General features: G+C 43.4%; 1 protein-coding gene across 5 annotated transcripts in view; it reads left to right on the top strand.

The window, feature by feature from the left end:
* The window catches only part of IRAG2 (inositol 1,4,5-triphosphate receptor associated 2), a 1,168,119-nt gene that overhangs the window by 686,832 nt on the left and 454,155 nt on the right, over positions 1-27,132 (top strand). The gene's annotated exons all lie outside the window — the stretch shown is intronic.

Consider the following 27,132-nt stretch of genomic DNA (forward strand, 5'->3'; position numbering starts at 1 on the left):
ATCACCTTCAAGCTCCTCACCCACGCACACAAAGCACTCCACAACGCCGGACCAGCCTACCTGAACAGCAGACTCCGCTTCTACACCCCCACCTGCCAGCTCCGCTCCGCCAGCCTCGCCCTCGCCGCTGTCCCCCGCATCCAACGAACAACCTCCGGCAGCAGATCCTTCCCCTACCTCACCGCCAAGACCTGGAACACCCTCCCTACCCACCTACGGCAGACCAAAGATTTACTCGCCTTCAGAAGACTTCTCAAGACCTGGCTCTTCGAGCAGTAGCGGCACCCCCTCCCCTCTGTACCTTGAGACCCTCACGGGTAAGTAGCGTGCTTTACAAGGACTCTGATTGATTGATTGATTGATTGACCACTGCTCTCGCCTTGAAGGGGGTGTAGTGTAAAAAGCTTTGTTAAAAAGCCAGGTTTTCTGGCTACCCTTAAACAAGCTTGTATCCAAACTTGCACGGAGGTACAGGAGTAGAGAATTCTAGCTAGGAGCTCCTAGTTCAGAAAATGAGGTACCTCCCTAATTCGTCCTCCTAGTCTTAGGCACTACTGCCAGCAGTGCTTTAGCAGACCGTAAAGTTTTGGATTAATGATAGTGAGAGAGTCGCTGAGTTAGATATTTAGGGCCTAGTCCATAGAAAACCCTATGGGCAAGCACCAGTCCCTTAAACTGCACTCCTGCCTGGATGGGAAGACAATGCAACTCCTTAAGGTGGACCTGAAGGGAGGTATTCCTCAATGTTCAGCAGGGGGTCACAGCATTCTGCACCAACTGGAATCTCTTAAGTAAATATAAAGTGTTAGACTTTGCTTTTTCAGCGTGTTTAGCCCCAGGCTATTTGGACTCCTGTTTTTGAGCGGTTGTGTTGGTTTTAGAACTCTGGGCACTTTACCTCAGCTATTCAGTGCTGAAGTGCATATGATCTCCATGTAAATTGTGTTTATGGATCAGTGTTTTTATGATTGGCTTCTATGGTTTACCTTTAAGTCCCTAGTACAGTGCACTGTGTGTGCCCAGGGCCTGTAAATCAAATACTGCTAGTGGGCCTGCAACAGTGGTTGTGCCACCCGCACAAGCAGCTCTTCAAAGGGTTCTCAGACTTGCCACAACAGTGTCTCTGCGCAGTTGTGACTGCCATGTCGACCTGGCAAGTGCACCCACTTGCCAGACCCTAACCTTCCCTTTCTTAAATGTAAGGCACCCCTCATTTAGACCCAAGGTACCCCATGGGTAGGGTGCTGTTTAGGAGAAAGATAGGACATGTACTGGTGTGTGTGACATGTCCTGATAGTGAAATGCAGTGTTTTGTTGTTCACTATTGTTCACTATTGAAAGGCTATCTGTCCCATAGGATAGAATGGGATACACTTTGTAACATCTTACTAGTATAACGTCCCATCGGGACAAGATAGAGATGTTGAGTTTAGTATGCCTGATTGTAAAAATCCCTCTTTATAGTAAAGATGCTTTTTATGTTGTGTGTTTGAAAATACCACTTTTAGAAAGTCTGTATTTTCTTGATTAGCCACCCTATGTGTGTCTCCTGGCTTGTGGATTGACTGACTGGTTCTGGAGTGACTGGGGCTGGGGATGTGTATTTTTTTCAGACAGCCACTGGGGGGGAGGGGTTGAGTTCAGTCCTGCCTCTCCATGATGATGCACGGCTGGGCTGAATAGCCCTGGGCTGCATTTAGAGTAGTGGGAGGAGATTTATTTGCACTTAAATAGGCCTGCCCTGCCTTGGACAATGCTGTCTCCACCTCCTGCCATGAAGCAGTGCCAGAGAGGATATAACTGGTTTAGACTGAGCACAGACACTCTCTGCCACAAGAGAACAAAGAGAAATGTGAAAGAAATATTGGGGCCCAGGCCCCAGGACTTAATAACTCTTTTGGACTCCAAAACCTGCCAAGAAGAAGAGCTGGAGAAGCTGTGAGGAGGAACTACTACTTTGCTGTATTAGCCTGCAGGAGATGTTTGTGTCTTGCGCAGAGAAAGGATTTGACTGAACTTTCTGCAACCTCTTAGTTGGAGTTTCTCCAAGCGCTTGAGGTAGAACTTGTCTCCTATTCAATAAGTCTCAGGAACAACTAGGACTTCACCTTCCTCTAGGTACTGCCTCTGGAACCGTGGGTCTCAGTCATGCACAGAGGGAAACTGCAATCCGATGCCATCACCAAGACCGCCGGCAGTTCTGTGACCTAAAGGCACAGCAGTGGGCCCCGCCACACTTTGCACCTCAACCCTGGTCTCACCGAGGACGACCGCCGCCACCACTGAGCTGCTGCTTGCTCAGCGACCTGTGCGCACTGCACTCCACACATACTCACTTCACTCCACTATCCTGGTCTCACTGATGACATCTTTGCCAGTTGACATCGCCGCCATGGTCTGCACCATTGTCTGGACGCACCGCTTGTAAACTGATCGAAGCACCGCCTCGTCCCTCACCGCAGGCCACCGACACCATCCTCGTTGACCGCTGATCTTCGACGGACACCGCTGCTTGCACCATGACACCAGCACTGCGGTGTTCACCGCCCTGCTTCGCAATGCAGCCCTGGTCTCATCAACACTGCCACTGCCTGCACTGCAACCTGAGAGCACCGCAGAACTCCGCTTAACACCGCAGCATTGACAGCCACCTCTACCGGCCCACACCTCTGCTGTCAGCTGAAAGAAAAGGTACTGTTAGTAAGAGAAAGTAGCCAGGATTGAGTGCAGTAAATTTTCCAAACACTGACTGGTGCACTACATAAGACTGGCATGCACCACCGGTAAAGATTCCTGGAGCCTACAACAAACCTCCTGATGGAAAAAGGCCCTATCAAAGTACTGGAAAAACAAGACTCCAGAACTGCTGGCTCCTGCTACAACTCATGGACTGCTCTCTCTCCAAGGGTAAAGTGGTTGCCACCCACCACTACTGACTTCAAGAAGGCCTACCTGATCATTTCAAATCCAAGAGCATATGAACACAATTTGGAACAGGAATCCGAGCAAATTTGGTCACCCACAGTGCTGAAACACAAAATCTGATGACTGACTTTACCTGGACAGTACTAGAACATGTAACTTAAATACAGACTGATTGTTAGGTAACCAGGTAGACGAAAGGGAGCTCTACTGTATATCTGGGTCACAGTATCAAATATTAATCTATGTCGGTGCTCCAACGGGAAGAAGAGTTAGTTACCTCTCAACCCTACCTCTACCCGCAAGTGCAGATAACACTTTAAACACAATACCCTCCCGAGCACAGCAATCACAAAATTGTGTTTCAATGTCCATACATTTATTCTTCTTCTCAAATCAAATTTTCTTCAATCGGTACAGTGTTCTTGTCCGTACGTCCAAAACATTCAATGGGGTGTACTCATCCAACATAAACCACATCAATCGCAGCCAATACGTGATTCGTCATGCTACATCAAGCATCTTTGACTTCTTCAGGGCTGTCAAGTAGTTACCAAAGTAAACAACTCTTAAATTGATCCGTATTTGTAGAACACCTTGCAATTCTCTCTCCTTTTATCCTCCAAATGTATTCACAATCCTCCTTTCATAGTACTGCGTATTCAATAAATAAGATCTGACTAATCCTCCTCATAAGAAATTTCCATAAGGTAGAGAGTTTCCTTTTCCTTTAATCCTTCAATTGTATTCCCAATCCTCCTATTGCACTGCTGAGTAGTCCATCAGTAAAATCGTCCGATAGTAGTCATAATCGTAAAAGTATTCGGTAGAGAGTTTCGGTTACCAGTTTCCTCCGTAGCCAGAGCTTCAATATTCCTCTATCTCTTGGTAGTCTTCCAATCCCAAATTTATAATCCAGTATCCATAGAAAGCAGCACAATCCAGACAGGTAAACCGCTGTTCTACCTAGGTAGAACGCCGGTTTACCCGTCTGGATTGTGCTGCAATTTTATGTTTGCTGTGCTCGGGGAGGGTATTGTGTTTAAAATGTAACTTAAACACACAATGACCATGAACTTTTATTCAAAAGAAAATCACATGTTTTTTTGGCGCACACTATTCGAGATGGGCTGAATTTTTCCTTTCAATGAAACAATCTCCTAAAGTGAGCAGGGCTCTGAGGTTGTGTTGTGCAGCATAACTTGCCTAATTTGACAGGGTGGGGGGGGGTTCCAAGAAAGACTATATGCTCAATACTTTTGGAACAGTCCTTTACCTACTTTAAACATCTTATTAGAAGATACACATGTACACCCTGAGACAATTAGGGCACATGCAATTACTTCGATCATGCAGCCATTTGGAGCCCATGTCATATTGCTGCTTTCTCATGTCCATTGGTATATACTGTTACTGTTCAATTCTTCCTTTATTGGAAGGAGTCCACGATTAGTTTGGTTTTCCCTAGACCTTTTTTTGGAAACTCTAGTAAAATAAGCATGTCCCCTTGTCTACAGCATGACATCGTAATAATCAATGTGGAGGGAATGAGAAGCTGTGATCCATTTGACTTCCAATGGTTAGTAAAAAAATCAAGAGGGGGGGAGAATGGATCACCTCTCCTGTAAAATCAGAGTCTTAGTCATGTTGAAACCGTATTGAAACCCTCATACACTTACAGAGGCAATTGGCGGTATATCTTGGTTCTCCACCTAGGTTTACTGTTGCAGCATCATCATAGGGTTTTTAGATAGTATATATGCTGTCCTCCACCTGGAGGTAGACCAACTGATTTGCCAGTAGTGTCCAGAGACTAAAAAGAGGGCGTGTCGTCAGTAGCAGCCCCTGTCTGAAACAGGGTTGTATGCAATGAATGGGTAGTGGCCTTCTGCATATTTAGAACCTGGACTAACAAGTTGAGTTCACAACTTGTTGTCTTAACCTCTCACTCTTCTTAAATGGTTAGTACAGTAAGTCTTACAATTTGGCTATTTGTGTGCCTAGGATTGGTTAGTTATTTAGTTACGAATAAAGCATTAACTAAAAAAACATTTTTTTTTAATCTTAATGCATATTCAATGATGATGGCCCCATTCATTGAATACATGTTGCTTAGTCTACATATATATTTGTGACATATCTATTTTAAAGGCTATGTGGATATGAGCAGATTTCAGAATCGCCTTCAATATGCCTTCTCCCACCACCCTGTACACACCCAACCCTGATTTTTCATTTAGAAAACTGGGCCCCTTTATATATTCTGCTTACTTGATTACGCCTAACATAGATCATACATAGTATCTGTTTGACTGAGATAGAAACCAAATACATGAATGTAATTTACAAAGGAAATCGAATGTGAAGGATGTTTTTAATGAGTTCTGAATTTTTGTCATTCAAGATAATGAGGACTTACTCATGAGTTAGGCAAACGAACTCTAAGTACGTAAATAATACTGATGAGGTGATAAATCAATTTTCCCTCCCTCTGTCACCGTCACTGTAAATGCTTTACAAGTACATATTCTGTATGTATGTGTAAATGACTATGTATAATAATGGAGGGGACATACCATTCATTCAGAAATGATTTTCCACCTTTTTGCCCATCTGTGCAATGAATGCTTGATTGAGTTCTTGTATGCATTACGAGGCTTTTAACCAATGCAGTGGCCAAAGCACGTCTGCTTAATCCAGAACGAGAAACGATGAACAAGAAAAAGAACTAATAAGGAACTAACATGAGGGACAAGTACAAGACTCCTTTTATACTTATAACAGACCTCATATTGCATAAATACACCCACCATTGGAACACAATGGTTTAACATGTTTTTTGTGAACCAGATTTAAGATTTTAAAAAAAATAGTTTTTAAGTACTGCATAATTCATAACAATTATAGTCCCATAAGTAACCAAATCTAAGAGTTACATTACTAAGTATTTTGGAAGAAGGAGAGCTATAGAACCGTAATTGGACACCAAACCAGGGTTGTAGGCTGGCCTTTTAAAAACTGTTGACACCCTCTGTTTGCATTGAACTTCAGCGGTGGAGACTTGAGTGAGTAAGGATGAAACATGCACCTAACCATGGCATTTCAGTGTGGCCTTGGGCACCTGCCATCCATAACACAGCGAGGGCATCCGCACACACGTGGTGTTCTTGTTACTGAATTTACTTTTTGCTGTAGAAACAGCTGCAGGCAGAGGAATAACCTCCAAGTGCGGACATGCCTTTATTGATACAGGGATGGTGCTTCCAACATATCAGAGTGCTGTCATATCACCATACCAATCGGTACAGCTAACGTAACCTTTTATTTTATGGTATTGTACCTCATATGTTTTCTTATGCTGTTTTAGGATTTCCTTTTTTGCATCTCCTAATATTGCCATAGAAGTCCATAAAGAATTCAGTATGTTACTTTGGAGTAGCTCAATAATGGTATGTTGCGCTGTAGTGAACCTATGATTGTAATGTGGTACTGTCGCACACAAGTATCAGGTTTAGAACTGCGCGTGACTATTTGTTTATTGCTGGCGATGAAATACAAAAGCGAGTATGAATTCCCCTTGCAGATTGACACTACTTGTCAGTGTTGTCTTACTTTGGTCCTGATGAAACTGCTCTGTGAGTTGCACATGGCAGTGAAACCTGTTGCGTTTGACTTAGTATCAGTCCATACATCTGAAATGTGTTCTATTTTAGTCATGTGCCAGTAAGGACTATAACACACGACATTTTAGTCACTCTTGCTTGGTTTTTTCCATTTTTTGTATTTAACTTTTGAGGATCATTGTTGAATGGGCCATGCTGCTTCTGACATATTTAGGCTCACCTCCATGCTTGGCAGCCTTCAGTGAGGATTTAGAAATTGTGACCTCACCTTCTACAAGTTTACATCTGTTGCATCTGTGATGCTTTGCACCTTCATTGTCACACTTGTTCAGTTAGTGCTTGTATGCAAAACGCTATAATAACTGTGTTTTGGGGGTAAGTTTCAGCATTAGATGTTCAACAGAGTCAAGGAGGAACCTTTGTAACGTTATCTTGTGATATCACTCTTCATATTTTTGTTTAATGCACATTCTTAAACTAAATGTGAGGACGAGCGAGAGGATTTTTTTCCTTCATAAATTGGTATGGCACAATCTCTTCGAAATTAGTAACTACATTTCTAATAGCCACTCTGAGCTATTAAGAGAATAAAGGTTTAGATACAATGCATTTAGACTGTTACGTAGTTTCACTTTTCATTGTATATGCATTGCTGGAGCGGTGATCCTTAACAATCTCTACTGAAAATTGTATGACTACACAACTTTTCTGTGGTCTGACACAAAATGTGAAAACCACTTCAACCAAGCAATAGCTGAAGGGTGCTCACCCAAATCCCAATCTGTAAATTAGTTTGTTCATGACATGAGCTCCTGAAGACCGTTAAAACTGCCTTTGCCAGCCCTAAAAAAGCGACAAGTATACAATCAAATACATCTGTGAAGAAAAGCTCCGAATATGAATTGAAAATTGACTGTAGTGTTGAGGAATTATAGACAATTAGAAGATAATACTAAATGCCAAAATGTAAGAATTTATATAAAGGATGATCAGAATATATTTATAAATTATTGGATTGCAGTGACAGAGATGGTGAATATATATTCACAAGAACATAAAAAGGGATAAAGGTACCAGAATAAACAAACTGCTGCAGTGTCACAACACCCCGTAGAGTGTGATTAGAAGGAAAAGGCGAGTGATGTCCGATTAGAAGAAAAATTGAAAAATGCTGGGTAACATGATGAAGCCCCATATTTAGCACTGTGTGCCTTTGTTTGAAACCTCTCTTAATAATTGACTTACTTAGTCTCCCTCTAAATTATTTTTTTATTTTTAATGTTTAATTTTCCAAATCCTGAACATGGAAAAAAGGCAACTAGGAGAAGAGAAAAACAAATAATAGGTGGTGCATGTAAGAAATTAGGGTTAATGGTTGAGGAGAGTGGAAGCCCTACTCAGGCAACAACCACAATCGTTGTCAGGGTGAACAACAAAAGTCACGAAATTAACATGTGCTAAACCCTCCAGTAGCTTGGTACAAAGCAGTTAGGCTTAGGCAGTAAGTAATGTATTTATGCAGTGCTAAAACATTGGTAAAGTGAAAATATACTACAAGAAAAATCCTAAACTAATTTAGAACAAACATTCGCAAAGCCAATAGGTCACGACAATGCCAGAGTTATTGGCGTTGTTAATGTCTTTTTGGCTGCTGTTTAGCATGGTTGAAAGTCCTGGAATAAGCACTATGACGTGGTCAGCACTGACCATTTCATAGCACATTTTTGTCTGATAGCATGAGTTGTAAAAGCAAGACATCACTGTAGCGGGGCAAGCAACACAACAGGGGAGGGGGTGGACGACAGATTGGAAAAAGGTATTTGCTAAAACGTTCCCTACACTTTGCATACATTTTACCAGCCTTGTGGTTAGGTGTGTCACATTACACCAACTACAACAGGCTCTTTGAGACAGTGCATGTGATGTCTAGCCGAGACCTCAAAAGGGAGTAAAACCCAAAAACTAGGAAATGGCGGTTCACTTGATCATATTATCCTAGTTGCTTAGTGACAGTCAATCACAATACTATAGTTTAAATCTCACTAAATATGCATTGAAACAACAAGGTTCTTAAAGAAACCTCAAACCAAATATACTGATTAAATCCGATTGGATCTGATGCAGACTAACCGAAAAGGGGGAGTGTTAGAAATGGGGTCTCTAGTTGGCAGTGGTTTGCATCCTGTCCAAGTAAGGACCCTCACTCTAGTAAGGGTAATTTAAAACCCTCCGAATAATCCATTCTTACCCACTTTGTAGCTTGTCAAGAGCAGTCTGGCTTCTCCTCAGAAGAAATGTGTAAAGTATTTGTGAACATACACTAACACAGTGAAAACACCTCAAAAGCACTCCACACCAAATAGAAAAGTAGCTTGACATTATTGCTCTAATATGGTTGACTCTTGTTATACCCATTCAAATGTGTCAATGACAGTGAGCCCTTATGTTTGTACTGCAACTAAATGCTAAAATGGTAAATAACGTGTTTTTTGAAATATAAAAATAGCCAATATTTATTGAATAAAACAAGACCAAAATATCAAAAATCAAACACATAAAAGTCAAGATAAGAAATTTCAAGGTTAAATAAAGTTATAGCTCTTAGAAATCAATGGTTGCACTTGACCAGGACTAAGTACATTTGATGCGTCAAAAGCCAAAGATGTTGTGTGGCACAGGGGAGGTGAGGAACGATTGTTAAAGTAGGTGATGCATCTGTTAGTTGCTGCTATGCAGGTCATTGGCATATTGGCACTCTGTGACAGTGTTCTGCACATAGGAGGTGATGTGTCGTTTGTAGTAAGTGATGCGTCATTTCCTGGTGGCTGTGCAGGGTTGTTGAGTTACTAATGCCCGGTGATGATGCACGGTGAAGGGGCGGTGATGCATCAATTGCAAGGGTAATACCTTGGTTCTGGAAGGCTTGCATTGTCGATGACGCGTTGCTTTCACAGCGCAATGCATCAGTTCGTCAGAGTGGTGTGTCACGGACGTCACTGATGTGGTGCTGGAGACTCACGCAGTGGCAATTCTTCAGGGCCCTGCAAAGTCGGAGCTTGCGTTGTAAACAGCGGTCAGTGCGTCACGCAGTCTGAGAGTAGGGACCACGGCTTCGGTGCAGGTAGCAGCGATGCAGTGATTCTTGCAGGGGTACGCCAATTCCGAAGTGATGCTTGGAGTCGATGGGTGTTTTTCTCCTTTTAGCAGCAGAACTCACTTCCAAGGGCCGAGAACTGGAATTGGCACCACTTGGTAGAACAGGGCTCTCAGCAGAGGGGTAAGTGCTGGCAGATGTTTTTGATGGCCCGGAGACTTCCAACAGGAGGCAAGCTCAACTCAAGCCCTTGGAAAAACTTGGAAAGCAGGATGTAGAAAGCAAAGTCCAGTCTTTTCACTCCCAGGATAGAAGTAGTAAGCGGCAGGCCAGCACAGCAAAGCAAACAGCCAAGTGCCAGTCCCTCCTGACAGCAATACAGCTTTTCTTCCTAGCATAATAACCTCAATCTAGAAGCGCTCTGAGTATATGGTGTCAGAGGTCCAGTACTTATACCCATTTCAGACTTAGAAGTAGGCAAACTTCAAAGAAAAGTCTTTGTAGTGCACAAGACCCTATCCTTCCTTGCCCTGGCTCCAGACACACTACACTACAGAGGGATAGAGACTGATTTGTGAGGGCACAGGCAGCACCCTTTCCAAGTGCATGTGTCCACTCCTCCCACCACTCTAACTCAGGAAGACCTATCAGCCTGGTAATGGGATATCCGGATATCCAGGGCACACCTCAGCTTCCTTTGTGTGCGGCTGTTAAAGTGAATTTCTCAAAGCCCAACTGTCATCCAACCCAGACTTGTATTCTAGGGACAGGCAGAGGCACTGAATAGATAAGCAAGAAAATGTCAGTTCTAAAAGTAGCATTTTCAGACCTTCAGTTTAAACACAGACTACACTAAAATATGTTTTTTTTAAACTTTTGAGTCCAGAGAGTCCAAACTCCAATCTACTGTCATCTCCCAATTGCAAGATATACTTGTAAAATGTTACAAAGTAACTCCAATGCTGACCTACGAAAGAGATAGGCCATGCTGTAGTGAAAAACAAAGGTAGCAGTTTTTCTATACCAGGGCATGTGAAAACCAACATGCATGTCTTACCTTTTACATACACCCTGGCATTGGGGCTGCCTTAGGATAGCATACATGTAATAAAAGGGAAGGATTGGCACCCACAGGCTCTGTATTGGCAGGCCTGATACAGGTTTGTATGACTACTGATGTGGGTGGCACAGTCAGTGCTGTAGGTCCACTAGTAGCATTTGATTTACATGCCCTGGGCACACATGGTGCACTGTACTAGGGACTTAAAAGTAAATCAATGATGCCAATAAATGAGAAACCAATTACCATCATACTTTAGACGTAGAGCTCCTGCACTTTAGCACTGATCAGCAACAGTAAAGTGCCCAGAGTCCTAAAACCAGCAAAAACTAAACTACGCCAAAAGAAGCAAGGCCTAACGAGGAGCAAATCAGTTACACTTACAAAAGGGTTAAAAACCCAGAACTTAAAAATTATGGTTTGCTTGATTATGTGGTTAAAAGGGGAAACTGGACTATCTTTCCCATCACTTAAACAGATGTGACAGTCACCCACCAAACGTTAATATATTATAGCAGTGGGAATAGACTTAAAGAAATTACAATGAAAAATCTTACCAATTGCTTTTGGAGTTAAATGAATAAACTGTACCATCTCCTTGCCGTGGTCAGAGATAATGAAGCGCAGCAGAGGAGTCCCATCAGATATATGGGATACTTCCACCAACAGCAGCGTCCGCCTGCACATTGCTCAACTCTGTGGCCTCATCCTAAAATGGCAGCTAGTAGAAGGAAGTCTAGGCAATGTATAATTGCAAGTACACTGAGGGCAGTGACTGACATTGGCATACTAGTGAAAAAAGCAATCCATTACAAAATAATCTGGGTGGGGCACAGTTAAGATAAGACACATTGTATCCCTGTAAAGCAGAGCCCGAAGACAGACATCAGCATAGTAATGAAAAACTATTGTCCAATCATAAAATGAAAGGAGCAGGCTGCAGCTATGGTAATTCATGTAAGAAACATTGTATCCCTGTAGAGCCAAGCGCAATGACTGTGGCTAGTTCAAAAGACAGGCAGGTAGTTCCATTTGACATTTGACCTCTGTTTTTGAATGCACTGCTAATGTGAGGAGATGAGAACCAAATTTAAAGGCTGGGTTACAGAATTGGAGCTCAGAACAAGTGAAAACGAGAGCACTTTTGTGAACTACTCTTCAACAAAGAAAAAAGTAGTTCTTATAACAGTTGCTAAAATGGGAGCAGTGTATGGATAGCAATTGGTCTATGCTTTCTGGGAGGGCTAAACACAGGAAGAGGCATTACACATACATGCTATGGACAAATGGGGAGAAAGAATCTGAGAGTGACGATGGATCCAGCAAATGGGAAGACTAAGGGCGGGTTGAAGCCCACAAAGAGAATGCAACATGTCTCTTAGAGCTCATGTGCTGTCTAAACTGAGAGCTAAATATGGAGTAAATTTTAATTATAAAAATGATACCAGAAAAACGCAAATCCAATCACTTTACCTGGAGATATGCAATTGTTATGGTTTAAGTAGATATTGCGCAAAAAAGCACAAAGCACCTCTTGCATTCATCTGGTCATGCTGGACCAAGGGTGCGGAGTTACAAGTTCAGGCCAACCCTGATGGATCATGGGCTGACTAAAGGAGTTAGGTTAGTCGCTGAAAAGGTTTTGTTTCAAAGTCTCCTTCCCTGAAGAGTTCCATATTCAGGGAAGGAGGAGGGTGAGTGTTGTGGATAACTGTCGCTGTATCGCAAAGAGCAGATCAGGTAGTGCATGCTGTCGTTGCGATAGAGCAAAGAGCCAGTTGGTGTCTCTGGTGGTTGTTGCTGGAGGTTCGTATTGGCTATCATCCAGGCTGTAGCTCAAAGTGCAAATCTTGCTTGGCCAGACATCACTATCGGTCGCTGTAGCGAGAAGTCGGGTTCAGCGGAGCCTCATGTTGGAGGTCTTCGCGGGCAGCAGAGTCTCAGCATGAACGAGTCTGTTTGCGCTCATGAAGAGCCCAAAACTTCAGGATTTCATCTTTTCTTGTAGAGGAGTGCACTGTAATGACAGCCAAGGGTCCAGGGCCTGGGGAGGCACCCACTGCGGATCAGAGACTCACTCTAGCAGAGGTCAGCAGGGCTCGGGCAGGTCAAGTTGCAAGTCCAGTCCAGTCCAGTGCAGAAGGTCAGCTGGGCAGTTGCAAGGAGGCCTTCGGAGTTTGTTGTACCCGTGTAGCTCAGAACAGGAGGGCAGCCAGTTGACCCTTGGAGTCACTCGGGTATCCTGAAATGAAGGGAGCAGGTCCAGTTTTTTTCTAAGAGATCCGGGCAGGCCTCAATCAGCAGGGCAGTCATCTCTGGAACAAAGCTTGATTTACACAGCAAGGCATTCCTTTAGGACAGGGGGTCTCTAAACCTTTTGATCACTGAACATCATTGTGAGCTATTGAAGGCTAAGCAGTCTGTGCATTGTTACCAGATGCCCACACATCCAGCTCAATTGACTTTAAGCGTAATGTCCATAGAACCAGATACAATGGTTTGAACAAAATAGTTTGACTAGGGGCACTATGACAGGGCTGCCATGTGTGTCAGTGAGAGAGTGGTCTTTGAGGATGTATGAACATGTGTGCATATGAATAGTATAAGTGTGTAATTATGACTGAGATACTTAGTACTATGTACTTCTGGTATAGGACATACCTTTCACCATATGTGGCACTGTTACATGTATAACATAAATGGGAGAAATTTAAAGTGCACACAATTTTTTCAGAATATGGAAAAAGTTTCAGCACATTAAATTGCTCCCACTTAAACAAATTGCTCTATTTTTCTCTTAAATATGACACTGTGTCTAGAAAATTAAACTGAAGTTAAATTTGTGTCTATGGATTCCATAAAACTCATCATTTAAATGTTCTCCCATTTTCCAGTGTCATATTCATAAACACCAAGCATCCTGCTCCCAGTGGCCTGTAGACATGGTGCCATATTTATAACAGAAAAATACATTTGTTTAAATGGGAGGAATTTTAAGTGCCGAAAAATGCTACATAAAACATTAAGATTTAATGGGCTTAATTGAAAATGAAGAAAGACGTTACGACTTAATGTTTCATAGAAAATTATTTTTACTTTACATTTCTTCCATTTGAAACAAATGACAATTTTTTAGTTATAAATATGGCACAGTGACTGCTGGAATCTAGGTACAAAAGGCCTTCTGCTTGTAAATGCGATAAATTGAAATGGGAGAAAATTAAAATGAAGAGTTAATCATTAAGGTAACTTTTCATTTTAATTTTCTCCCATTTAAAAGCATTCAGAAACACCATTTTGTTATCATGCTCCAATATTGAGTCTACAAGGACTTTAAGAGTTAAACACTTTAGTTCTTCACCTCTGTGCCCCAGCCTGGCCCATAAATCTGACTGAGCACTACTCATTACTGACTGACTGAATTATTTATTAAGCGCACTTATGCCGAGGCGTCTTGGCGCTGTAGGAGGAATAAGGAAGGAACTACCAATTAGGCCATGGTAAAGAGACCGGTTTTTAGTGCTTTTCTGAAACTGATCTTGTTTGTGTCCAGGCATTGCTCGGTGGCCAAGGTGTTCCATAGTTTAGCTGCCACCCCAATGGGCTCTCTTTATCTTAGGTAGGCAGATCAAGCCCAGACTACCAGATCTTAGTGTGCGAGACAGCACATAGCGAGGAAAGAGATTTACCATGTCCTCACCCCCTCTTCCATTTACAGTTTTATGGACTAGACAGAGGGCCTTGAACTGCACCCTTCGTCTGACAGGAAGCCAGTGGAGTAGGCGAATGCTGTTGGATGTCGAGTGGCGTTTTGGAAGATCCAGCAATACTCTAGTTGCAGCATTTTGCAATGACTGGAGTTTGGTGAGCTGTCTTTCAACAGTTCCTAAGTACATTGCGTTACAGTAGTCGATGCGTGATAGGACCAGGGCACCAACTACTGTTTTCCTTAGTGTAAAAGGTATGGATGGTAGTATTTTCCTAAGGACCTTGATTGTAAAGAAACAGACCGAGGTGACTTGATTAACTTGTGAAGTACATGAGAGCTCTTTATCAATCACAAACCCTAGGTTCTTGACTTTTTGTGCCGGGACGAGGCAAATGCCCGCTTCAGGAGGCCACCATAGATGATTCCAGATAGAGGGTTTTTGTCCAAATCCGATCACCTCTGTTTTTTCGGTGTTGAGCTTTAAAAAGTTCTTATTCATCCAATTCTTTACATTTAGGAGACCGTTTCGAAAATGCTCCGCTGTGACTTCTACAGTCTGGGTAAGTGACACCACTGGGTGTCTGCGTAAGACACCAGTTGCAGGCCATAAGCTTTTATAAGTTTAGCCAGTGGAGTCACATACAGGTTAAAAGGGGTGGGGGGAGAGCGCCGCTCCCTGGGGGACTCCACGCGGGAGAAAAACTCTCCAGATTGAATTCCATCCCTCTGGATTTGTTGTACTCTTGCGTCTAAAAAGGACCTGAGTAAGGTTAGGGCAGTATCTGTGATGCCTACAGCTTTAAGCCTTTCTAATAGGACCCCATGGATAACGGTGTCAAAAGCTGCCGTCAAATCCAGCAGTATTAGGACAGCTCTGCCACCTTTATCCATGGTTCTACGGATTTCCTCGGTAGCCATATTTAGGGCTGATTACGTAGAATGACATGATCTAAAGCCATGCTGAGTAGGGTCCAGAATGTTGTTAAGATCTACAAATTCCATTAACTCCTGATTCATGGCTTTTTCGAGTATCTTGGTTGGTAGAGGAAGGCAGGATATAGGACGGTAATGCTTGGTATCCAACGGGTCCAAGGAATCCTTCGTCAAGATGGGTCTTATGCAGGCCTTTTTCCATGTTTGAGGGAAGACTCCAGACCTTGTTATCTCTTTGAGAAGGGGAGTCAGGGTGGAACTAATTACTTCAGGGGCAATGTCAAGTATATAAGGGGGACATGGATCCAAAGGTGAGCCTGATTTCGTTTGGATTATCAGGTTAGTGACCGGATTCTCATTTAAAGAGGAAAATTGAGATAGATAGTTCACAGGGTATTCTATTTGTTCCCTGTGGTCATTTGTCATAGACAGCTTGAACTTTTTGTTGAAAGAACAGGGCCAGTTTATCCGCAAAGTTTTGATCAGGGACAAATATTATGTCTCGAGGGCACTTAGCTAGATTTGATACAGTTTTGAATAGTTCCTTTGAAGAATTCGTAGCCTCTTGAATTTTTGGGGTAAAGTAGGCTGATTTGGCCTGTTTTATCTTTGTTTTATAGTCTTGCAAGGCGCTGGTATATTCCTTCCTGTGCTGAGCACTATAGTCAGATCTCCAGATCCGTTCCTGGCGTCTGCATTTCATTTTAATGAGTTTAACCTCAGCTGTATACCAAGGTGAGGTGACTAATCATCTCCTAGGTTTCTTTATTTCCTCAGGGGCCAACTCATTTATAGCCTGATAAGATCCATAAGTCGAATTTGTTTGCCCCACCGTTACTATCCTCTATCGAGGGGGCATTGTTGGACAAGATTTTAGTTAACTCGTCTCCCTGAATGTGTTTCCAGGTCGAGTTTTAGCTGATAGGGGACGATCCCTTTGACCAATAATGGGTGAATTTGTTTTTACTTGGGGTTTATCGAGTGAGTCCCGAAACTAATGATGTTTGTATCCTGGTGGCGGTCAGTCAAATGTGCCAGCAGGTTAGTAATCTCGAACACACAGGATAGGCAACCATTGGGATTGGTGACATGGTGATCATGCAGTATGGTTGGAATTAAACATTTACCGGTGTTTAAGCCCAGCAATTTTTTTTTATTACATATAATCTTTATTTGATAGGGAACTAAAACCAAATTTTACAGTTGCTAGAAAACTTATTACAGTTAATATTACAGTACAGTAGTACTGGGCAATACATCACAAAGTGATAGTGCTCTAATGGTTGCATTGGTTATTCAATAGGTATTATCATATGCTCATTACGATCATGAATGTTACAAATAGAGACTGTCTTAGCATCGGTTGATACATTCCAGAAGTGCAAGTACTGTATCAGTTGCATGCTTCGTCAGTTAATTAACAGGCCTGGGCAGTGAACCTCGCTCCGTTCGTGGAGTCTTCCGCACTTCGCGGAGTTCGCGGAGTGCAGAAAACTCCGCTTTGCGATTTGCAGCGGAGTTTTTTCCCAACTCGAGATCGCGACCGGTAAGTTTGCGAACGGTAAGTTTGCGAGCGCGACCTGCCGCTCGGGTAGAATTTCCACCCGAGTGGCAGGAATACCAGCACAAACTGCAGTCTGCACTGCACTACGCCACTAGCGGAACTTTGCGGAGTTTCGCGTAGCAGAACTATGCCCAGGCCCATTAAATTTTTTTTTTTAATTGTCTTTATTGAGATTTTCAGTTAATCCAACTTATACATTAGTACAAACAAATACCAGCAATATATATTCTCACGTTTCTACAAGTCAATATCGGAACAAAACATCCGTACAAACCAAGAACAAGGACCGGTCAATTCCACAGGCATGTCCTACATGTTAATATAATACAAAGAAAAAAAAAGGAAGTGCAAATGCAGTTCAGGTCATTCACAGTTGGGCATGGCATAATAAACATCACAATAAACCGGCTAGATGTCAAAAGTATTTGAGGCAACATATATCTACCATCATGACGTGTCTTTGAGGATTGCTAGCTCAATTGGAGTTTACAGTAGGAAGAAAAACCATGCAGGCATCATTAATTTACCACCAAAGAATCAACCGTGTCAGGGGGGGTCTACCCTCGCTCGTGCCCAAGACAGAAACAGCTCCCAAATGTCTCTGGGTCTAGAGGCAGCTGGCATCGGCTCCCAAAACGTGGCTAGCTGCATCTGACCATAAGTCACGTCCGCCAGCCACGCCTGGAACCTAGGAGCCGCTGTCCGCCCCCAACATAAAGCAACCTGCCTTTTAGCATATAGCAGCAGGAGGGCATGTAGCGTCCTCTCAGAGGGTATAGTATCACATACAAGGCCTAACAGACCTCGGTGTGGGGTGGGGTCATATGTTCTGTCCAGAATCTGATTTATGGCTTCAAAAATCGCTCGCCAGAAACTCTGCAACTGGGGGCAGTTCCACACCATGTGTAGAAAACTAGCAGGTTCATACCCGCACCTCCAGCATCTAGCATCATCTCGAATGTTCATGCGATGTAGATTAATTGGTGTTCTATCGTATCTATGCAAAAATTTGAAATGCACTAGTTTTAACTTGTAATTAGGCGAGAGCTCGAGCAATTGTCTACAACAGAACTCCCATTGTTTTTCTGACAGCTGAGGGTATAAATCTTCATTCCACAACTGGAATGATTTGGGTTGTACAATAGGGGCCTGGTCTTGCATGGCTGTGTATGATCTTGTAATTAGTTTACGTGGCGAGGCCCTAGCCAGTATGTCCTGCAATGCATGTAATGTCAGGGGGGCTTCAGGGAAGTTCGTAGATAATGTAGTGCAGGCTTGCTTCAACTTGTGATATTCAAACTTCTCTTTAAAGGATACCACTCTGTCTGCAGCCTCCACCGGTGGAGGGCGAAACCTCCCCTCCGGGTACAAATCCGCAAACGTTCGTAATTGAACTCCATTCAGTTCCAACAACCCCCACCTTCCTCCAAACAAGCCAGCATCGGGTTACCTCTCAAGGGAACTGCAGGGGCATATAACAGTGGGAGGCGGGTTCTGTGCTGTAGCGCCCTCCAAGTCCACCTTAGCATATCCGCAGTGTCTACATCCGATCTGGGGCGTGCCGTTTTCTTATAAAGGGCTACATCTGGCGCTGTAGGAGCTACAGAATCTATTTCCACGGCCACATGCGGTTGATATGGCGTACGGTGCACCCAGAAATGCAAAAATTGGGCCTGGGCACAGAGCGCATATAGCTGCATATCTGGGGCGCCCAGCCCACCTTGCCGCAGCGGCAATGTAAAAAGCGCCCATGACACCCTGGCTTGACCTCCCGCCCAAACCAAAGTCAGCAATTGGGTACGAAGGGACTTAAAATATTGCTGCGTTAGGGGGATCGGGATGTTTACAAAAAGATACAAAAACTTTGGAAGCACCACCATCTTGGACAGCGCCACCCGCCCTGTCACAGATAGGGGCAGCCTAGACCATATCTCCACTTTACCTTCAAGCCAGATCACAGCCCTCCCAAAATTCATGTTCCAGATATCCTGCAAGTTTCTGCATATCCATACGCCCAAGTATTTCACCTCCTCAGGTGCCCAGCGTAGTGGAAATTCCGACGTCACTCTCGGGGTGTTGTCAGTCAATGGGAAAATGACAGATTTTGCCCTGTTAATGGACACAACCGAGAGTCCTCCGAATTTAATAAATTCCCAGAGTAGTGGATCCAAGTTTTCTGATGGGTTTGAGACATATAAGGTGACGTCATCAGCATATGAGATTAGCAAGCTGCGAGTGCTGAACCCAATACCCCTGGCGTTGTGGTGTTGGCGGATCCTGGCAGCTAGTGGTTCCATAGCAATGGCGAATAGCAGAGGCGAGAGCGGGCATCCCTGTCTAGTGCCACGGGTGATAGAGAAGGACTCTGATATCAAGCCATTTACCCGTACTCTCGCCTTCGGGGCAGTATAAAGAAGTTTTATCTGGTTAATAAACATATGACTGAAGCCCATTCTGGTAAGGACTTGGAATAGATACGGCCATTCAAGGGTATCAAAGGCTTTAGTAGCATCCAAGAAAATGGCGGCGGCTTTCACACTAGGGTGGAGATAGTGTAGGACTGCAAATATTGTTCTAAGATTATGGGATGTACTCCGACCAGGTATAAACCCTGACTGGTCCGGCATAAGCCCAGCAATTCATCACGAGAGTAGCTCATTTTTGAAAAATGAGCAAGGGTTATGTCGCTGGGCGCGTTACAGGCGCAGATGGGCTTGCCTTTGGCGCGCCGGCGGGGCACCCGCTGCGCGTCCTGCTGAGCATTAGGCTAAGTAGGCTCTCCCCGGAAGTAGCGACAGCTAGAGCGCGGCCCCACCACTCCCAAAATGGCAACTATGCTCTCTCTGAAACCCGGAGTGTCCCTGCTCTCCCTCCGCTGTGCTATCCTCAGCCTGATGATATTAATGTTTAAATTTAAAACATAAATTTGATCCTGTGCGTATTTAAAAATGAACTTCAGGCTGTGAGCTACTCTGAATCTGTATCTACTGCGAGTGCTAAAAATGTAGTGCAAACGATGGTAGAAATGCCTATGGTTATTGAAAACACTGAGACAAATTTTGAGGAGAAGTATAAGCTGATAGTCGCTTCTTGATGCACGGGAGTCTGAAAAAGCATGTCTCACCGGATATAAGGTCAACCAGGAAATAGAAGCATCTGAATATGAAGAAATTAGTAAAGGGAATGGAACTGGTTCGGTTACCAGTAACACCAACAGCCGTGAGAGAGTCCGAGCTGTTGTGTTTATTTTCCTAATCATGTTGAAGTGAAAGTCGACACTGTAGAAACTTTAAACTTAAGAGCTATGTCAGAAAATCAGTTCTAAGCAGGAAAAGAAGTAGAAGTAAAATATGAGTCTTTCAAACTGTTGGTGAAACCGCTTCATGCAGATCTGACAAAACTATTTATATATCAAGGACTGGCCATTGAAATAAAGTTTGAGTAAACGCTTGAAAAAACATGAAGATTTTGAAGAAGCCCAACCAGCAAAAGTTCACAATGATGTGTAAAATCAAAAGGAGAATTAAAAAAAAGGAGTATTTGAAAATGAACAAAGCAAGAAAACCAAGGTTGTTGCTGGAAAAGCTGTAGCATGAGCCAAGTAGCTACATTTGTCCACCCTGCGCTGGTTTCCGGAAGCTGTGCATACATGTTCCCGTGGTGGCAGTGACCTTAAAGGATCAGGCTCTTTGCCTTGAAGAGATTAGCATGAGTTGTGCTCCTATGTACTTGTGCATGAGTGGCAGTTCAAGGGACCACAAGGACAGCGCCTGCACGCTTCACCATCACTGGCACAAGGACAGTGACCAAGACAGCGAAAGGCGTGCTGGCTGCATGCAGAAGAGGACGACACCCTGCTACATCCTGTATGAGCCACACCCTCTGTGAACCCATCAGTAAGCTGCTACATGACTGTTGGACTGGTTTTGTTACTGCCGGGGCAGGTTACTCCTCCTGGATGCTGTTGTGGCCTATGGCAGTACAAACGGCGCCACCTAGTGGAAAGTAGCGAGGCCTCGTGTTTCTGCACACTGTCTGCAGTCTGGATGTGTTACTACTGAGAGGTCCTACACTGCCACAGCCACTAATCGGATGAGAAGGGTGTTGTGAAAGGCGGTTGAGAAAGGCATAATGGTAGAGAATACTTGTTTCAGCCTCCACTTTCAAGGAGATACCCAGCACGCTGGTCTGGATGAAAGCCACCAGGCAAATGATTTAGATGTAGGTGGGAATTGTGAAGATTTCATATTGGCAAAGCGACTCCAGGAGGGGAAAGACTGGAAAGGAATGCTTTGGTTGAGGACTGTTTAAGAGTGATACCAGTTCCTTGTATTACATGATTCAGGAAAAGGATTGATTCTGATAGGGGTCCACGTTCTGAGTACAGAGTAAATTGCACAAGGGCCTGGATTGGTTTATGTGGAATCAATTAGTTTACTTTCTTACATTGTTGATGATGAGGGCATATGCCTCTGGTGGCACGTGGCCACCCCTGAAAGAGAGCCATGGAGATTCCCATGATCTTAGTGGCAGGTTGTCACACCTATAAATGAGAAGGGAGTCCTGTACCTTCCACAGTGATGCCGAGTTGCCGGAATATTTTATTAAAGAGAAGATGGGTATAGAAGGCACTGCAGGCTGGATCCTATTTTCACTGTCGTCCTTGAGCTGGCTGGCGCATCCTGGAAGCCTACCAGTCCTATTGACAGGACCAGACCAGGGAGTGGTCTGTAACGGGAGAAGATGCGGAGTCCTAAGGATGTGACGGCGTGAGCAGGAGTCCCCTGTGAGTTTCAGTGGCCTGTCGCCACATTTTAGAGCATGTATATAAAGGGCATGCATTGTGTGGCTTTTTACAAGTTATTTCATGGCTGCCATCCCATCATTAGCCATGTGCATCAGTACCATCTAGGTGGCGTTAAATGATATGAGTGGAATCCTGCACCATGTACCGATCCAGTTGTCTAGCTGGCATACATCCTGTCCTGGTGGTGTGTGCATGTTTGTCCAGGTTACATCTACCCTTGAAGTTGTGTGAGTGACTAGGCGGAGGCTCCGAGGTGGTCTTGCGGCTGTCTAGATTTGGACACCTGCAGACCCAATGCAGCCCAGAGGTGGTCCCGTGGCAACTCATTTAAAGGGCCTCCCAGAGCGTATGTGATGGATTTTACTTTGCACCACCGGCAGATTTCCAAGGTTGTCGTCAATGGATTAATGTGCTTACAATGGGTTTCACTCAGCCTTCTGATGCACCTATGTATGAACTAGACAACATCAATTGTCTCACAGCAAGAGTACGCTGGACTGACTCATCATGTAGGGGAACTGTCAGTTAACTGATGCAAAGCTGGAGGGCCAGACTTCATCAGCACAGTGTTCGTGTCCAGATGTACCTCGTTAAAATATGGACACTTGCCAAGATGTCCGGGTGCTTCCAGCTGCACCATTTCAATGCTGTCCTGCACTGTGAGACTTTTAGTTGTTTTTTACTTGTTTTTCCATTCCTTCCCATAGGTTGAACTTTTGTTTGTTGTTTTTGTTTTCCATATGATTTGGGAGGAATGTTGTGTCCTGTTGGACACCGTTGAATGTTTTGCTAGCCACTCCCTCGAGGGCGGGCCCACACACTCACCTACACCCATCCAACACAGGTGCTACCAATTAGGGGCCCTGCTAATAAAGAAACCCGAGTGCACATACTCGAGGCCATTACCAGCAACTATGTTTCCGGTGTCAGTGTATGTCGCCTTCAACAGCATGTGGGCCTAGAGCCCACGGATATCACAGTCTGTAGGGTGTATGAGTGCCTTTTTGTGAAAAAAAATGATATTAAAAAATGATGCCCTTATAAAGCACTGATACTTGACAAAAATAAATGGACTGCGTATCTCTCGATATAGTTTCATGACATATGCTTAAATAATGTAGTCTGAATTACAGTTATTCAAAAATACAGTGTAGATTTAGTGCTTCTGACTTCTGTGAGAATGTTTTTCAGGCAGCAATGTTATAAATGGGCATTCATTTTAGAAATCAATCATTTTGTGCAACCTTGTCAGATGATTTTGTGGCAAAAACCTAATGTGGGGCCCTCTGGACACTTCTCTTTTTGCCACGAGCATGTTTGTGTATTGCAGAGGAGAGAAGACATGTCTGGTGTTATCTTTTGAAATAGCCACACAAGCTGCCTTTTTTATAATGAATACATCAGGCGTGTTCTTAAGTGCAGGGCCTGAGGCATAATACCTACTCTGCCCCTCCACCTTTGTCTCTTGTAATGGCCGTGGTATTTATTGTGAGGCAGGAATCTATCAATAGGACGTTGGCTGTCATAAGAATAGACTGGAGGGAGGCTGCTGGCTGCTTGTCCTGTTGGCTTCTACACATGCTGTCCAGTTTCGTGGCTTTTTACCTTTTGTCTTTTTGATTGACTAACTTGTCTGGATCTACACCTTTAACTTCGTTGAGGTCAGTCGTTGTTTCTTGGGCGCTTCTGATGGCTTTGTCTTGAGACATGAGCTGTCTAAATGTGTCGACTTGTTGGCACAGACTACCTATTGCAACATTGGAGCTCCTGGATTGAAGCTTTTACATTATTTGCTGAGCTCTTGAGGGAAAAGGCAGAGATGTGTTAAGACTGCCTGTGTGCTCCATAGTCCCTACTTGACCTGATCATTTGGTCTTCCTTCTCTAAGATGCACCGCCGCCTTGCTGTGGTCTCCGGCTGCCAGTGGTAATCTAAGTGCTGCCCAGGGCCTCCTAAAGCCTGGTCTTGTTGCTTGCTTTTTCTGAACCTCCCCACCTTCTTGTAAGTAAGTAGCATTGTAGGTTTTTTAACGCTCAACTCAGTTGTACTTTTATAAAGGTTTAAAGAAGGAAATTGAACTTGCTTCAGTGAAATTTGAACACATGACCTTCAATATGGTGTCCAATATCCGCAGTAGACATGTATAAATCTGCTGCCCAAGTGTATAAGCTAATGTAGTTATACAGTGGGTGAAGACACCTTTCATAGAAATTCATGTGTAACTTGTGTGAACCCAGCAGCTGTTTGCAGCCAGTGTTGCTCAAGTGGTGTGCAGGACAGCAATGTTGTTGCATGCAAATGTGCTCACTAAACTTGGGTCTCACCAGCAGACAGCTTTTGCTGTCTCTTGGCAATATACCTACTGTATCCAATATAGATTTAATGTGGGCTTTGGGCAGTAGTGTAGCAAGTGGAGGCGGTGGGCCCTGGGTGGCACGAGTTTTGGGTGCGGGAGTCTCCCTCTGCTCTTACGTGCCGTTCTTGGGGCGGCAATCGGGTCAGCCTCCCCCAACTCCGCTCTCCAATCGTCTGCCGAGGGGCAGCAAACAGAAACAAATCCTGACAGCAAACCCCCCCGCCCCCCACTCTCTAATTTGGCTGGGGCAGCAAACATGGGGACCCCCAAGGGCGGCCAACGTCCTTGCTACGTCACTGGCTTTGGGTCAAACCTCAGATCTTGTATTACATTTCATGAAGGACTATTTTCCCTTCCTCTCTGCTCCCACCTCCTTTCCTGCGCTATTTTCATAAAGATTATCTCCTCGCAGCATCTGCTTGCCCCCAGTGTGCTCTGCCATCATCTAATTTTTTTATTTTTTTTACTCTTCTACAATGGCAGCTTGTGTGTATGCTTGCACAGTAGCTATGCTTTTTAAAATTTAAGACAAAGTATTTCAAGATGGCCAACACGAGAATGCATGCATTAAATATGTAAACTAGATGAATTGTGCAACAGTGAAAGTGATTTCCAGATGCTAAGAAATCAAGCATTTGAAATGCAACTGTCTGAAGCTCCATTACATAGCCTATTAGTATAATCAAATACATTATTTATTGTATATTTTATTTTGTGTACTTTTAAAACACAGGAGAACCCACAGAAAGGGTGCCTTGGCCTTTACAGTGAAGGTTGTGAACTGTTTATTAAAGATAATCCCCAGATTATGGGCTACAGATGATGGGGCAGGAGAGGGCAAAGGGTTAGTCAGCCACCAGTCTTGTGACAAGACTGATTGGTTACAAAAGATTACCATTTTGGTCTTGCCTGTGTTTAATTTAAGCATGTTGGGATTCATCCATCAGGTCACTGCACTTATTCCATCTTAAAAGTTAGCTTGGTGGAAACTTCCATTGGTTTCAGCTGAAACAAAGTGCTGTATTTTACTGTTGATTTGGTAAATTTCACACATAAAACCATGTTTTTGCGCTTAAAAAAAACATCTGCCATGCGTTCCTGGGGGCTCTATTTTGCACTTAATGGCTAAGTAAATAGTGCAATTTAATATAATATTGTAACCTTTTAGAATGTATGCATTCCTATTCTATACTGCAGTTGGGACCACATGTTGAAGATGAACCCACTGTGAAAAGTGAGCGTCCAGGTTAACAAATAATAGTCTTCTTGTAGTGTAAGCTAGAACTAAAAAGTTAAAGGATCTGGAGATCCTTAGCAAACAATGCAGAAATCAGAACCTGCACTGACATGCAGAGCTTAGAATACCACATGCCGAGTGGCCGACATGGCCAAATTTCTCTCCACTGCCTGAGGCAGAGATGCAGCTGTGCTCTAAAGCTCTGAAGAGAAAAGTGAGCCTGCAAGCAGAACACTGAACCTCCCCTCTGAAAGACCTAGCTAATAGGGTGAAAATACAGTGAAACGTATCTATTTCTTTCGAAAGAAAGGACAGTGAACAGCTGGCTGTCACAGGCTTCAATTACCTGTCCTAAAGTTTAAAAATAAAACGTTCCAGTCACCTAGGGACTGCACTTTGAAATAATCAGTCACACATCTCAATGACTTCAAAACTCTTATTCCCCTTCTACAAGAATAGGTTTGTGTCACAAAATCTGTAGTAAAGACATCAGAAGCACGGTACATTTAAAGCTTTATTGTTGAAGACTACACAGCAGGCAGGTCCACCCATCACCAAGTCCAGCTGTAAATGCCCCAGGGCTAACTCTACTTAAAACTAAACATTCTAGGGACATGCAACTCCTATGACATAGTAGAACTTTACTGTAAAGGAGGAGAACTACAATGCATCATCACAGCTCACCATGACACAACATCATGTTGAAAGTACAACAGACATCTAATTGGATTTTTGTAGAAAGCTGATTTAAATAAACAATCATAAAATGATGGGTGGGCCTACCAAGAGGTAGACAATTTCAGACTTCCAGTTACAGTATGTCAGAACCTAGTAATAGGAAAAGGTCCAAAATAATGTGGAGATTATTTTGACCTGCATATCCTTGTAGGTAGATTGTGAGAGAATTAGATCCTGTTTCCTACTTTGTGTGGGAGCTTTTCTCATGTGCCTGTTTACCTGTTTAATCTGCCTTGTCAGATCTTTTAAGGATGTTCAAAAGATGCCTTTGATCTTCCTTTTGCTGGCATAGAAGAACTTGAACAGCAGGTGCTTCAATGTCAGAGATGGAAGAATTTGGCAAGTTTTATGACGGAACCCATAGTTTTTGCATAATGGACTAACACCAATAGAGGAACATCCTGAATATATGCAAATTAAGCAGTATTTGCAATCGGACTGTGCAGTGATTACATAATATAGCTAGTCTTTCAATGTCTTAATTAGGCTCTCAATCTGGACATAATATAGAAGATAATACCCTATGAATTCCCAGCATGAGACACATGAGCCTAGAGACCTGACGGTGATTTGGCGCTATACAAAACCCAGATAACAATAACAATCTTAGCCCAAAATATTGGAATGAATTGTACTCTTCTGTCTGGGACAATCTTCACTGGTAATCCATCTAGCCGCACTATATCTGAAAAAAGAAATAGAATTTGCCATTTGAGACATTAAAGGAATATTGGGAAAAGATTCAAAATGGAACTCTTTGATAACAAAAATAGTAGTAAACCTTTGAGACTTAAGAAATTCTACTATAAAATCTAGAAGTACTGCTAAACCTACCAGTCAAAATTACTTTTTCCGGCTTCTAAGTCATAGTCCTCATGCAAGAGGGTGACCAAAGGTGTAGCTCAGGCCAAGGCATTGGCAGTCCTATAACTAATGGCAAAACTCACCTTTGGTCAATCTGTGGAATAGATGTGCGGTGTGGAGGTGAAGTAAGCTGTACATTTCTCAACATTCCCTACATCGCCTATTGACTGAGATTGCCATTAACTTCTGATAACCCAGCTAGAGGACGGACCTTGCTGTAACATA

This window comes from Lissotriton helveticus, chromosome 1_1 (genome assembly GCF_964261635.1).
Source record: "Lissotriton helveticus chromosome 1_1, aLisHel1.1, whole genome shotgun sequence".
Lineage (NCBI taxonomy): Eukaryota > Metazoa > Chordata > Amphibia > Caudata > Salamandridae > Lissotriton > Lissotriton helveticus.